We start from the raw sequence: 15,348 nt of genomic DNA on the forward strand, positions 1-15,348 counted from the left end.
AGCTGTATTACCAAGCCCTGAGGCTCAACGCCTTTCCCCCAAAAACAACCCCACCGAATTCTTTTACTGTGTTGGAAGAGGATTGACAAAGGCAGAGCAGTGGAGGTGATCCATATGGACTTCAGTAAGGTGTTTGACGAAGTTTCACATAGTAGACTGGTTAACAAGGTTAGATCGCGTGGAATGCGGGGAGAACTAGCCATCTGGATGCAAAACTGGCTTCAAGGTCATAGACAAAGGGTGATGGTGGAGGGTGGCTTTTCAGACTGGAGGCCTGTGACCAGCGGTGTGCCGCAAGGATTGGTGCTGGTCCACTGCTTTTTTCATTAATATAAATGATTTGGATGTGAATATAGGAGGTATGGTTAGTAAGTTTGCAGATTACACCAAAATTGGAGGTGCAGTGGACAGTGAAGTTACATCATTGTCCAGCAGTTCTTTGATCAAATGAGCCGATAGGCCGAGGAGAGGCAGATGAAGTTTAATTTGGATAAATATGAGATGCAGTATTTTGGAAAGGCTAATCAGGACAGGACTTATGCACTTAATGGTATGGTCCTAGGGAGTGTTGCTGAACAAAAGACCTTGGGGTGCAAGTTCATCGTTCTTCGACAGTGGAGTCACAGGTATACAGGATGGTGAAGAAGACTGAATGAACTATGGATGCTGTGGATCAAAAATCCCCAGAACTCTGAGGAAGGGTCACTAGGCCCAAAACGTTGACTCTGATTTCTCATCACAGATGCTACCAGACCTGCTGAGCTTTCCCAGAAACATCTGTTTTGATAGTGAAGAAGGTATTTGGTATGCTTGCCTTTTTTGGTCAGTGCATTGAGTATAGGAGCTAGGAGGTCATGTTGCAGCTGTATAGGACATTGGTTAGGCCATTTTTGGAATACTGCATACAATCGTGATCTCCCTGTTATGGGAAGGATGTTGTGAAACTTGAAAGTGTTCGGAAAAGATTTCCAAAGATGTTGCTGGGGTTGGAGGATTTGAGCTATAGCAAGAGGCTAAATAAGGTGAGTCTATTAGGTGAGGCTGAGTGGTGACCTTATAGAAGTTTATAAAATCATGAGGGACATGGACAGGGTGAATAGCCAAGGTCTTTTCCCAGGATAGGGGAGTCCAAAACTAGAGAGGGTAGATTTAAGTTGAGAGGGGAAAGACTTAAGAGGGACCTAAGGGGCAACTTTTTCAGAGTGTGGTGCACATATGGAATGAGCTACCAGAGGAAGCGTGGAGGCTGGCACAGTAACAACATTTAAAAGCAGCTGGATGGGTACATGAAAAGAAAAAGTTTAGTATGGTATGGGCCAAATGGGATCAGATGAATTTAGGGTATCTGGTCAGCACAGGTGAATTGGACCAAAGAGTCTGTTCCCATGCTGTACATCTCTATGACCTCTTGGATAGATAGGATTTGAATCCAAATCCTTTAGTTCAGAGACAAGTGCCTCTTTGAAGAAACTCTCCAAATCATGCTATTGCTTTGTTTTTTACTTCCCATGGGCATGGTATATATTTCCCTTTGGTGTCTATCCAATGCCCTTTGGAAAATTATTTTTGTATTATCAGTTTTCACCAGGACTCCATGGCTAATCATAGCAACTTGCTGCAGACTTTTCTTTCCTCAAGTTCTGCAGGTTCTCTTTATCAAGTACTTTAAATTTGCATCCCTTGCCTGTAACTCTTCTGCTGCTGAAAACAATTACTTAAATTTTAATCTGTCAAAGTCCTGCATAATTTTTAATCTAGCCTTTGCAACCCTTAGCCTATTCTGTTTTAAGGGAACCATGCATTCACATGGGATTGAAAGGATGGTGTTTGGATGGATCTTATTGAACATGGCTTCCTGGATGATAGTAATAGTTCTTTGGATTAACAGCTGTTCCTCAAATGTGTGTAAGATGAACGCTAACTGTTGCTCATCATGAACAATCTGGTAGTTTTTGTCGTGATTATTTTATTTCCTGTAGAGAACTATGAGGCCTGATTGTTTAGGATGGTCGAGAAAAGCCATTGGACAAGGTAAAAAGAAGAAGCCCGAGGACCTTTTGTATCTCTTAGATTTCTTTCATTGAGAACGTTATACCTGTAGAACAAGGCAACTGCTCCATTTTAATACTTGGAGGACCTTGAATCACATGTATTTCCTTTATGGAGAATCTCAATCCTTTTGAAAAAGGCAGTTTATTTTTTGGAGTTCCCTGGATGTCTGGACCAGGTAATTTCTTCCTGATTGTATTCCAAACCTGTGGACATTGCTTGGCTTATCTCAATAGTGTTATATGGAGTTATACATGCCACTCTTTCTATCTGTGTGAGTAGACTTTGATTCTTTATTTGCTGGTAGACCTTTGCTAAAATGTGTAAATTCTTCACTTCCACTGATTGCTTAACATGGACACTTTCATTTTCTCTCAGTGTTTGTTTGATGAACTTGCTTCCTCAGATGTATTATTTGAGGTTTGCTTCTGGCTTGTCACGATCTTTGTCACTGGTACTGATGATTCTTCCTGGGCAGATAAAGAAATGAAATGTTCTAATTTCTAATTTCTGAATTTGTCACGTCTCAGTACCTGACATTAGAATTAACTTGAGATCACTGTTCACAAAAGCATGCAGAATTCTATGTTATCTTAGTTGAAAAATTATCAACAAGATCGCATGGCGTAGGCTATCTGATTGTGTGTACCTTACTAACCTTGCTGATTTTTGTAATTTTAGCCCTCTTGAGGGCTGATAGAAATGGAAAATATTTCTGCCAATCAAGTACAGTCACAGCTTTTCACCTTACTGACAGTATGAAACAAAGTTACAATGCCACATAGCTAATCTCAATTAATTTTATTTTCTTTTGGGATTCTGCCATAAATTGACAGAGCCCTATGATGTCATCTCCTGGTCATCTTATAAATTCTCCATGACTGAATGCTCCTTGACCATTTATTCCATGCTTAGCTCTTCCTTGACCAGTGGTTTGTTGACTTTAGCTAATTTGACTTCTTCCACCATTTTAAGATGATTTAGGTCAAACCACACACTCATACACAAAAGTGAGAATCCTTGATTCTGAAGTCCGTGTATGATCCATCTGACACCCCTTATGTTATAGGGTTGCTTTTAGCATACCATTGATTTTAACTATTATACTTCCTGGAATATATGGGTACACTACTGTAGGTTGTGATTTTTTTTTCAATTATAGGACACAATTCGATAGATACTTGCTTTTACATAATGCTTAACATTAATAAGATGTCTTTTGACATAAGCAACCTCTTTCCAAAACTTTGGATCTGAATTACTTACTTCACCTAGGAGTACCTTTGACTTTTCTTCTATTGTAACTTGCTCTAACTCGATATTATTTCTGTGAGCAGCTGCTGGACTTGTAGCTTTGTGACTGCGTTTGATTGCAGCACATTTCTTCCCAGTTATATGCTATTTTGCAGATAAATCATTATATTTTAATAACTGGGGACTGTTTGTGTTCATGAAATTTCCTTGCTCCACGCTATTGACAGTGTCTGTTCTACATGTTGTACTGGTTTGGTTTTAAAGATTTTAGACCTTGAGAACTGAATGGATTTGTCTAATCTCATATAATAAGTTTGATCTTCTCTTCTTAGAATTGATCGGTGTTGCTCTGCACTTTTGCTTCACTCATCATGTGAATATGCTTTTCTGGAATCTGGTCTTCTTTCGACAGCAGTAAGTCCGACAAGGGCTCATCAACAATTCCAACAGCAATTCTGTCTGTTGTGAGTTCCGATTCTAAATGATGAAAGGTTTTCCAATAATTTTCCAATAATCTGTAGAGCTCTTTTCTTAAATTATCTCAGGAGCTCACCTGATGCTGAACTTTTCCATGAAATCTTGACCTTTCAGGATTTTTTACCATTAAGGCCAAGGTATTGAGTGTTCTTAAGAAAGAAATTGATATATTTCTTAGGGCTAAAATAATCGTAGGAAGAAGACAAAACACAAAGTGCACTGCCTAAAATCATCAAAACTGGATTCTCATCTCTGCCGCTTGACTTTTTTTTAACTGTAGGGCCAGATGAAGTGGTAGCAAGGACCATAAAGGTATGTTTCATAATCTATTGTCAGCCATACACAGTTCCACACTGTTGAATCAGATTGATATTATCGACTTTTAAGTTTATCATGGCAGTTGTTAGCTAATCATTATCAATGGGGTTTTGTTCATGTTAACTTTAATTATTTGGGAGCTGTTGAACAGTGAAAGTTGGGTGCATTGATTTAGGCAGGTAGCAATTGATTCTGCCTATAAATTTCTTCATCCTGGAGAATCTATCTTCCTTCCTCCTGTGGTCAAAGATAAGGCTGATCAGTTTTGTGCCTGTTTAATCTGTGTGACTGGGTTTATTGCCAGCGAAATTGATATTGCTTTTCATTTGGTATTTCCTAAGTTTGTTTGGGATGCCTGTGGCTTCTTCTCTTGCTTGAGTATCATAAAGTTTTTAAAGCATTGTATTATGTAATTTGCTGTTGGTATGTAAAGTTTTGTTTTCAGCCGTATTCATGAATGTACTTGAATTTCCCATTTTTACTGCTGATCTACTGCAGATTAATGCTTGTAGCACATAGTTGAGCTCTTTCTGATATTTGTTAACTGTATACAAAATAAAATCACTCTTTTCAATATTTGATTAAGGTTCAATTTATTTGCAAGATTTGAAATATACTGATTAAAATTTAATGAAGACTGGCAACTTGACATAAGCTGTGTATACCGAGGATGGGTATTGAGTTATTCACCATGGTTGAATTTATGTACATGATTGACTAAGTTAAACCAATTCAGTTTTTGGCAGATGTTAGATTGTTACAAATTTCTACTTGCATTGTCATTATGAGGTGTCATCTGTTTCATGATACAGCTTGCAAAAGTAAAGGTTTCAACTTCCTTGGAAAGATGTTCTACTCTTACTGAATGTGAACACAAAAGCTCAATAATGTTGTTGTAAATTGTGACATTGGGAACTCTATACAATGAACTTCAACTCAGACCTCATATAGTGGCGGTGGCACAGTGGTTACAATTGCTGCCTCACAGCACCAGGGACCCAGCCTTGATTCCACCTTCAGGGAATTGCCTATATTGACTTTGCACATTTTCTGTGTGTGTGTGTGGGTTTCCTCCTACAGCCCATAGATGTGCACTATAGGTGACTTGGCCAAGCTAAATTGGCCAAAGTGTACAGGGACGTGCAGGCTAAGTGGTTTAGCCATGGGGAATGCAGGGTTACAGGAATAGCGTAGTGGGATGGGTCTAGGTGAAATGCTCTTTGGCGAGTCAGTATGGACTCAATGGGCCAAATGGCTTGCTTCTACAGTTGGACTCTATGATAATTATGGTTAAAAATTGCTAAACTGTTAGAAGTATGCATGATTTTTGTTTCCGAAATGAGGCCCTAGTTCATAATATATAAAGGCCTGCAAAATTTTTGGGCACTGCATAATCATGTTATAGAAACAAGGATTAACACCTGTTTCATTATTATTTGTTTCGTAAAACTGAAATTTATTTTTCAATTCAATAGAGGCTAATGATAGAGACAGCAACTGATGTTAACACAGGGCATTGTTTTCAGTAGAAGAAAAACAAAATGCTAAATTTCTTTACATGTTCCACACACACACTTTTAAAGGAAATGAAATGTAGGAACACAGCAGGCCAGGCAGCATCGGAGGAGCAGGAAAACTATGTTTTGGTCAGAATCCTTCTTCAGAAATGGGGAGAAGGAAGGAAGCTCTGAAATAGAGAGAGGAGGGGTGGGTCTGGGGAAGATAGGTGGGATGCTGATAGGTGACTGCAGGAGGGCAGTGGTGGGGGTTGGGCAGTGAGGTGCGAGGAGCAGATAGGTCAGAGAGGAGACGGGCAGGTTATGTCAGGCCAAGGAGGCGGGGATGAGAGGGGGGGTTGATCATGGGATGAGGCCAGGGTGGGGGGAGATTTTGAAACTAGTAAAGCCCACATTGAGCCCATTGGATTGTAGGCTCCCAAGGCGGAATAGGAGATGCTGTTCCTCTAGTTTCAGGTTGGCGTTGTGACACTGGACTCCTCTGTTAATTGTTAATTAATTGTTAATCTGGAGAGGTTTTAGAAAAGATTTACCAGGATGTTGCTGAGAATGGAGGGTTTGAGATCCAAAAAATAGGCTGGAAAGGCTGGTACTGTTTTCACTAGAGCATAGGAGATTGAGGTGTGCCCAGGGCAGCAGCCCCTGGAGCAGTGCGCAGGCAGTGATTCTTGGACAGAGACCGGTGTGAGGGGACAATCCTTACATTAGAACACTGTAATGTTAACCCCTGAATATACCCCTTAATATATTCCCATTTTTACCTTATTTTCAAATCTGTAATTAAGCAATTACTTTTATCCCAAGAATTGCACCTAGGAACTTGTACCTGGGATGTCGCGGAAAGAAGGCAGACACTGTAAAAGTTTTTCACTGTACTTCTACAATAGGATGCACATGACAATAAAAGGATATTGCATTGTATTGCATTTTAGAAATTTATGTGAACTGCCAGAACAAGTGGCTGATACAGATATAGTTGCAACATTTAAAAGACATTGGGATAAGCTCATAAATAGGAAAGGTTTGGAGGGATACAGGCAGATGGGACTAGTTTAACTTGGGAAAGTGGTTGGCATGGATTTGTTGGATTGAAGGGTCTGCTTCCATCCCGGATGACTCTAAGACTTTGGTTATTTGATTGTAGGCTGGGATATCAAGTTAATTTTATTTTATCATCTCAAGTTTAATATAAAAACTTCTATTCTGAGGAACTATTTAAAATATGTGGTCATAAATGACTTTTTTTAACATGAAGAGGGGAATTCATTTACTACAACAGCCATGGTAAATATTCCACTCTCACCAGCTTGTTTGAAGTACAATACAATATTGGCTCTTTTGTCAGTTACAGCATCTGGGCTGATTGAAAAATAAAGTTAGATGGCATGAAATTAGTTACCTTGGAGAAGGCGGATAGCTTGTAGTAAACAAAAAGTTTATATTTTTGTTTGAGACAGGATCATCATGTTACAACTTGTAGGTGTTGGGTAATACAAGTTCGATTAGTTTTTCTGAAATCTTGGAGACCTGATACATTATAGTTGCTGTTTGTAGCTGTAACTTTGTATTTGGTGACTGTAAACTGATTGCAGATGATAATGATTTTCTGTTTGACTGAATATTGATAGATAGAAGGCACATATATAAATTAAACTAATAACCTGTAATTCTGGTGGACATGCCCTTTTAATATATAACTGAGGTGAGGTGGAGAAGATTTAAAAAGGGGTAACTTGTTCAGGCAGACGGAATGGAACAAGCTGCCAGAGGAAGTGATGGAGGCTGGTACAATTACAACATTTAAAAGGCATATGGATGTGCACATAAATAGGAAGGGTGTAGAGAGATATGGGCCAACTACTGACAAATGGGATAAGGTAAGACTGTGGTATGGGAACGGCACAGATGAGTTGGACTGAGGAGTCTGTTTCCATACTATATGACTCCATGACTCTATGATATCCGGAGAAAGTGGGAACAGGACAATGAGTTGGGTGATCAACCATGATCATGTTGAATGACGGAGCAGGCTAGAAGGGCCGAATGGCTGACTCCTGGTCCTATATTCTGTGCCTAGCTGTTTATTTGTCCTGAGAATAAAGTAGCTGTAAAAGGCTTTTAGAATTCATCAATAGTGTCTGTTACTTCTATGACACACTGTCAAGTTTGCATATCATCAGCTTATGCTTCCAATTGTAGGGAAAATTGAACTTAATGGTTGAGCTTTTGATTTGGTGCCTATGTTGGAAACAGTTATGGAAATGTAGAATTATTTTCTCCAAATCCTGCATTCTATTTGGCCAATGTCTGCAATTAAATCTTCCTGACACTACTATTTTTGCTGAAACAACTCCCTAATTTGATTATTTATTTCCCTTCATTCAAAGGCTTTCAATTCTGCAGTTGAGGAATGTTGCTAATATGAATTACGTACTGGCAACTTTTCCTTGTTTGGTGAAATGCCATTATGAGTAAAATTGAGGCTTCCCATCATTTATGAGTGGTTCTCCACATAAAACCTACTAACTTTGATTCCCATTTTTTCATATTCTGATTTCCACACATATCATCCCACTTGCCTCTATATTCAATGTATCATTCTCTAACACTTCCACCACCTGCAAGCTGGCCCCACAACCAAGGATATATTTCCCTCCCCACCCCTATCTGCCTTCCATAGGGACCACTCTCTCTGCAACTCCGTCGCCCACTCCTCACTTCCCATGCGCCATTTTCTGTAACCACAGGAGGTGCTTCACCTGCCCGTACACCTCCCCCCCAACTCACCTCCACCTAAGGCATCAAACTAACCTTTCACATTAAACAGAGGTTCATTTGCACATCTGTCAATATGTTCCATTACATTCGCTGCTCCTGATGTGGCCTCCTCTACATCAGTGAGACCAAACGGAGGCTCAGAGACCACTTTGTAGAGCACCTATGTTCTGTTCGTGACAAACAACAACAGTTTCCAGTCACAAACAATTTCAACTCCCCTTCCCACTCCCTGGGCGACATGTCTATCCTGGACCTCCTCCAGTTTCACAATGACACCACCCAGAAACTGGAGGAGCAGCACCTCATATTCCACCTTGGGAGCCTATAGCCCCATGACCTAAATGTGGATTTTACCAGTTTCAAAATCTCTCCACCCCTGGCCTCATCCCATGACCAACCCTCCCTCTCATCTCTGCCTCCTTGACTAGACACAACCTGCCCATTTTCTCTCCCACCTATGTGCTCCTACCACCACACTGACCATATCCACCACTGCCTGCATGCACTCACCTATCACCATCCCACCTACACCAGGCCCACGCCTCCTCTTTCTATTTATTTTGAAGCTCGTTTCCCCCTCCCCTATTTCTGAAGAAGGGTCCTGACCCAAAAAAATCAACATTCCTGCTCTCCTGGTGCTGTCTGGCCTGCTGTGCTCCTCCAGCTCCACACTGTGTTATCTCTATCCCCATTTCTTTACTGGCTTTACACAGAATCACAGTTATTGTACACAAAGAGGCCACTCATCCCATTGTGCTTGCACTGGGTTCTTCAGAAAAACATCATTACTGAATGCCAATCTCCTGTTTTATCCCCATATGCTTGCACACAATTCTGATCAAAAATCGCAATCAGTGCCCTGTAGAATGCCTAATTCAAATGCCTCCCCTCCATTGCCAGGCAGTGCACTCCACACCAATCTACTGACTGTGTGAAAAGAGATTCTTCTCACATCACACTTGTTTCATCTACACGTCACTTTAAATTTATGCCTCTTGATCTTGTTCACTTTAAAAGTGGGAACAGCTTTTCCTTATCTACTCAACCCAGGCTGTTCATGATTTTGAATGAATACTACTTTTTATAGATGAATCCCACTTCTCTCACACTTCCGAGATGATTCCTAACCCCCACTGGCAAAGTGTTAACTTTTCTCACAGTGTCTCCAATATTGACTTGCTCTCTGGATGAACTTTGTCTTGGAGCCATGCCTACAATCATTGGCAGCTGATGCAGTTTGTAACTACCTAGTGTTATTATAAGAGTAAAAAGTGGTAATTCCACAATTTTTTAAACATCTAGCATCAGGTTTTCAAAATATGGGACTTTTTCATGGGCTAAAGTGAATCTAAGAAGGAAAAGCACTGACTGAAGACGGCTACAGTGAGGAACCAATCGAGCCAGTTTGTGAAACTGAACCTGGAGTATTGTGTGCAGTTTTGGTCTCCAAATTTGAGGAAGGACATTCTTGCTATTGAGGGAGTGCAGCGTAGGTTCACAAGGTCAATTCCCAGAATGGCAGGACTATCATATGTTGAAACATTGGAGCGACTGGGCTTGTATACGCTTGAGTTTAGAAGGATGAGAGGAGATCCGATTGAGACGTATGAGATTATTAAGCGATTGGACACTCTGGAGGCAGGAAGCATGTTTCTGCTGATGGGTGAGCCCAGAACCAGAGGACACAGTTTTAAAATAAAGGGTAGGCCATTTAGAACAGAGTTGAGGAAAAACATCTTCACCCAGAGAGTGGTGGATATATGGAATGCTCTGTCCCAGAAGTCTGTGGGGGCCAAGTCTCTGGATACTTTCAAGAATGAGATGGATAGTGCTGTTAAAGATAGTGGAATCAAGGGTTATGGGGATAAGGCAGGAACAGGATACTGATTGTGGATGATCAGCCATGATCATAATGAATGGTGGTGCTGGCTCAAAGGGCCGAATGGCCTACTCCTGCACCTATTGTCTATTGGCTATTGTCTAAACCATTAGGAATCAGTCAGAAATGAGTATGTCATCAAAATGATTGAAATCAGTTATTCAGAAGCGTGTTTCCTGTTTGATTTATACCTATCATCTGCAGATTATTCAGCTTGGAAAAAAACCATAACGCCTAACAGGGGAACATACAAGGGAACTGCATTTCAGCGAACAACATTTAAGCAGAGAAAGAGGAGGAAATGGATCCATAACAGTAGAATGGGAAGACTTGATCTTATATAGATTATGTTTTATTTTGGACTGTAAACTGAAAAAGTGGCAAAAGAAATGCTGCTTCGTACCACAGGACTATGGAATAAGATGTTGTAGTTTTGAAAAAAATAAGTTACTGAAACTCATTTTGTGCTTTGTCTACTAGATGGCCATTAGGACTGCCTGTTACTGATTGGCACAAAATAGCTGATGGCTGCCCATGGCTAATGCAGCAGAACATGTCTGACAGTAGTCTGGGCACTTAGGAAAATATTTGCTCAATGTAGTCTTCACAAGTAGGACAATAGTAGCTCTGTTTAATCAAGGTTATAGAATGTGCAGCTGCAATTGCTTACTTTGGCTAAGAACATTTCATACTAATTAGTTGTTTCTCTTAAATTATTTAATTATTTGTTGCATTTTAGGTTTTAGTTAAGATTCTTTAGGCAAACATAGAAATAGATTCTGAAATAGTTATAGATCCACATATATACAAAAACATCCCAAAAGGAATTCAAGGAAAAGATTGAAACTAGTTTCAAACAGTAAAAGCAGCCTCTGTATCATAATGGGAGGAATGAATCATGAGTACAGAGACTAGCAGACATTGGAATATGGATTGAATGAGCACATTAAAACACAGCTTTGTAGTTAAAGAATTCTAACATAAGGTGTAATCATATAACTTGATTTCAATTGACGAAAATGCAATATGCTTTTGTATTTTCTGTAATGAGGAATTTAAAAAGTCCTGAAATAATGGGTGAGTGTCTAAATAATTGGCGTTTAACATGGTGCAGTTGGCAATGTTACTTGAACACAGTACCCATTGTGACAAGCCTCAAGAGGAAAGATAAGAAAGTCTGGGAAAACATTATGAAGGAAAAAGGGTGAACCACAAGCCTGTACATCGCATTGTTGTTCAGTGATATGATTAGCTTAATTGGAAGTATATTGAGGCAAGCTTGAACTATGTAAGATGCTGTATGAGAGAGCCAACAACAGAAAAATAAGTTAATGTCATTGACCAATAACAATCAAAGGGGGGTGGGGGCATGTGTGTTCTATGTTTAAACTGTATAGGCCATTCTGAAGCCTTTTGTATGCCTTTTTGCTCTGCTGTAACTGCTGTGTAAGCCACAAGAAATGCCACCTGAAATCAACCTGTGACTCAGACGCTCATTGAAAATATGAGATATAGCACTAGTCTCATTTTAGCAGAGGAGGAGGATATTAGACATTGCAGCTCTAACTGGTGTGTGTCCCTGGGCAGTTTTGCTCAGTGGCAGACTTTTCATTGGTTTCACAGCCAGGACCAGTTGTGTGGCTTGAGGAGTACTAGGCATTGTAACAACTTCCTGATTGTTCCTGGGTGAGTCACTACAGTTTGATGTTTGGAAAATGCAACAGAAACAATCAGCCTGTGAAAAAGACATCTCTCTCTCTCTCTCTCTGTTTGTCTCTAACTTCTGTGATCCTTACGGCCAACTGAATCAGTTGAACCTCAAAAACAATTTCTTGACATGGCTGTTGTTCCTTCTGCCTTTTTGTGGCCTGCTGTGGTTCTTGCAGAGTGGTAGACATTGTTTTACATGGGCTTAAGTAAAGCCTTTGACAAGAATTTGCACAGTAGACTAAATAGTAAAGTTAGATCACATGGGATTCAGGGTGAGCTTGCTAATTGGATAAAAAATTGGCTTGAAAGTAGGTGATAGAATATGGTGGTGGGGTTTTGTCTTTCAGACTGGAGACCTGTGAACAGTGAAGTTCCATAGGGATCAAGACTAGATCCACTTTTGTTTGTCATTTACATAAATTGATTTGGAAATAGAATGTAGGAGGCACCGTTGGTAAGTTTGCAAATGACACCAAAATTGGTGATATAGTGGACAGTGAAGAAGGTGATCTAAGATTAGAAAGAGATCTTGATCAATTGGGTCAATGGGCTGAGAAGTGGCAGATGGAGTTTAATTTCGATAAATGCAAGGTTTGGTAAAACAAACAAGGGCAGGATTTATCCAATTAGTGGTAGGGACTTGGGTCGTGTTGTATAATAGAGAGACAAAGGTGTTCAGGTACATAATTCTTTGAAAGTTGCACCATAGGTAGAGAGGGTGGCTAAGAAAGCATTTTACACCTTGTCTTCATTGCTCAGGCCTTTAACTATAGGAGTTCAGATTCATTTGGGGTTGCACTGGAAAATGGTGAGGCCTCTTCTGGAGTACTGTGTGCAGTTCTGGTTGCTCTATTTTAGGGAGGAAATTAGTAAATCGGAGATGCTTCAGAAAAGGTTCACCAGGATGTTTCTGGGAATGGAGGGCTTGAGATATAAAAATAAGTTGGGACTTTTCTCTCTGGAGCATAGGAGGTTGATGTTTGTAAAATCACAAGGGTCATAAATACATTGAATAGGAAGAGTCATTTCTCTAGGGTGGGAAGGTGGTTCAAAACTAGCGGGCATAGTTCTAAGGTGAGAGGAGAAAATGAAAAAGTTTTAAATGGACATGAGGGACAATATTTTTGCACAGAGAGTGGTTTGTGTGTGGAGTGAACTGCCAAAAGAAGTGGTGGATGCAGGTGTGGTTACAACATTTACGAGACATTTAGATACATGAATAAGAAAGGTTTGCAGGGATATGGGCCAAGCACAGGCAAGTGGGACTAATTTGTCTTCAGAACATGGCCAGCATGGACTATTAACACCGAAGGGACTGTTTCCATCCGTATGTCTCTACGACTCCATGAGTGAGTATATAAAAGAAAATTCCCTGTGTCAAGCAGATAGCTCACCATCACTTTCTCAAAATCAATTGAGGATCAGCAATGAATGCTGTTCTTGGTAACTCTTGCATCCCTTGAACAAATCTGAACAATAAACAAAACACCAGAAGACACTATGAAGCTACAAATTAACGCTAATAGTTGTTACCTTTTTTATTATTGGTACTCAGTTAGTCATTATCATTCCTCAAGTAATTTTGTTTAGCAAGCAATAATATTCTTCTATCTAAGCAACCACCATTTTGCTTATCCTGTATTGCTTTTTCTTTGAAATAATAAACTTTATTTCACTGCTGTTAAACACCTTTTACTAACATGGATACAGCAGCGTGGCTGGATTGTATTTCAATTCTATTTACTCATCTCTAATCCGCATCCCCTGATACAGTTAACAAGATGAAAGCACCTCCATTGTGAAAATTTACCTTAACCCAATGTAAACAGTTTTTGAAACAGAAATCTAAGCTTTCACTTGCTTGTAGTGTCGTTAGTTTCTATGATGCCTCATTGAATATAGCATTATAATTTTGTTTTATTGTCATAATTTTCACTATTTTAAAATGGCTTTTCCCAAATTAATCCACTTTTCCATGTCGAATATTAGTTTAGACACAATGAATTATACAAGACAAACTATGGATGTTTGTTTTAAGAGTGTACTTATACAATAAATGTTTTATATTATCTCAAATTGTTAGCACAACATGTGTAATAATATTTGGGAATTAATATTTCTTAGTAATCTTAGACAATATGGAACTGCCTTGCTAGAAACACTCATCAAGCATTTTAAATTCAGTGATTTCTGGGCAAGTTAAGAATCAGTCATTTTAAAGGTCCATCACAAACTGCCTCCCAACCCAAAAGTTACAATTTGTCTCCAATTCCCATGAACATCTTCCAGCAACTTTTAAAGCTCAATACAAACCCACCAAATTTATGTAGCAATTTATAAAGAATGCATTAAGACTCTACAGGGGTCGAGTGATATTCATATAAAACATGTCAATTATTTTGTCCTCCCATCTGAAGCAACATTGTCCTCATATGATTTGAGTTTACTTTAACAAGGCAAAATGTAAACAAAAAATGCATCAACCACACCATTAATAAATGACTATCTTTGTAATCACAAAATAGCCTTGAGCTATGATTCAAGCATTTAGAATTTGTCTGTTCATAGTTTTATTACCTGGAAAGAGTCCCATCAGACTGAAGGATTGAAGTTGTGGCATGAGGTCACAGATAAAGGTCACTATAGCAATGAAATGTATCACATGATTGAGAATTGTCTCATTTGTGAATGTTCAATCACATTCCATCTATAACAACAGTTGATTGCTCTCAGATGTTACATTATTATCATCGTTTTTTCAGTCTTGCAGGGCCATAAATCAAACCTCCAGAATAAGATTAAAGACATAGGACGGTAGACTTTTCCATTACAGGCACTCCTGGAGCAGAATGGTTTACATCATGGTGTCTGCCTGGTGTGCTGTCATGGTCATTTCCATTCTTTCATGTTCATTCCTGCTGAACTCCTTCACTGCAAATCTCCAGCATCAGTGTACAAGTTGTAGGCATGAATCCAGAATCTTAAAACATGTTGCAACTACTTAGAAGAAACCAGAAGCATCTTGGGCAATTGTGGTACCATGTTGACAAAGTTGTGGACTCCCCGTGCACCTAGGTGTACAGATCCAGCATCAATGTGAGCTGAGGTCTGATCTATTCAACATTAACACCTTCCCTGAGTAAAACTCTGAGACAATCTCACACAAATTAGACATTGCAATGTACAATTGGTAATGTCATCATGTGAACACTGTAAAAGGACTCTGTGCCAATGATCCTTCCTAAGCAACCAAGGTATGTAAAGGATGTCTGTTTTCTTTCCTGTGTGCTACAGCTGTCAGCCAGTCACTATGGGATAAATCTTACAATTTTTTGCTTAATTTTGAGATATGTGGAGTTTTTTGCA

This window comes from Stegostoma tigrinum, chromosome 4, assembly GCF_030684315.1.
Source record: "Stegostoma tigrinum isolate sSteTig4 chromosome 4, sSteTig4.hap1, whole genome shotgun sequence".
NCBI lineage: Eukaryota > Metazoa > Chordata > Chondrichthyes > Orectolobiformes > Stegostomatidae > Stegostoma > Stegostoma tigrinum.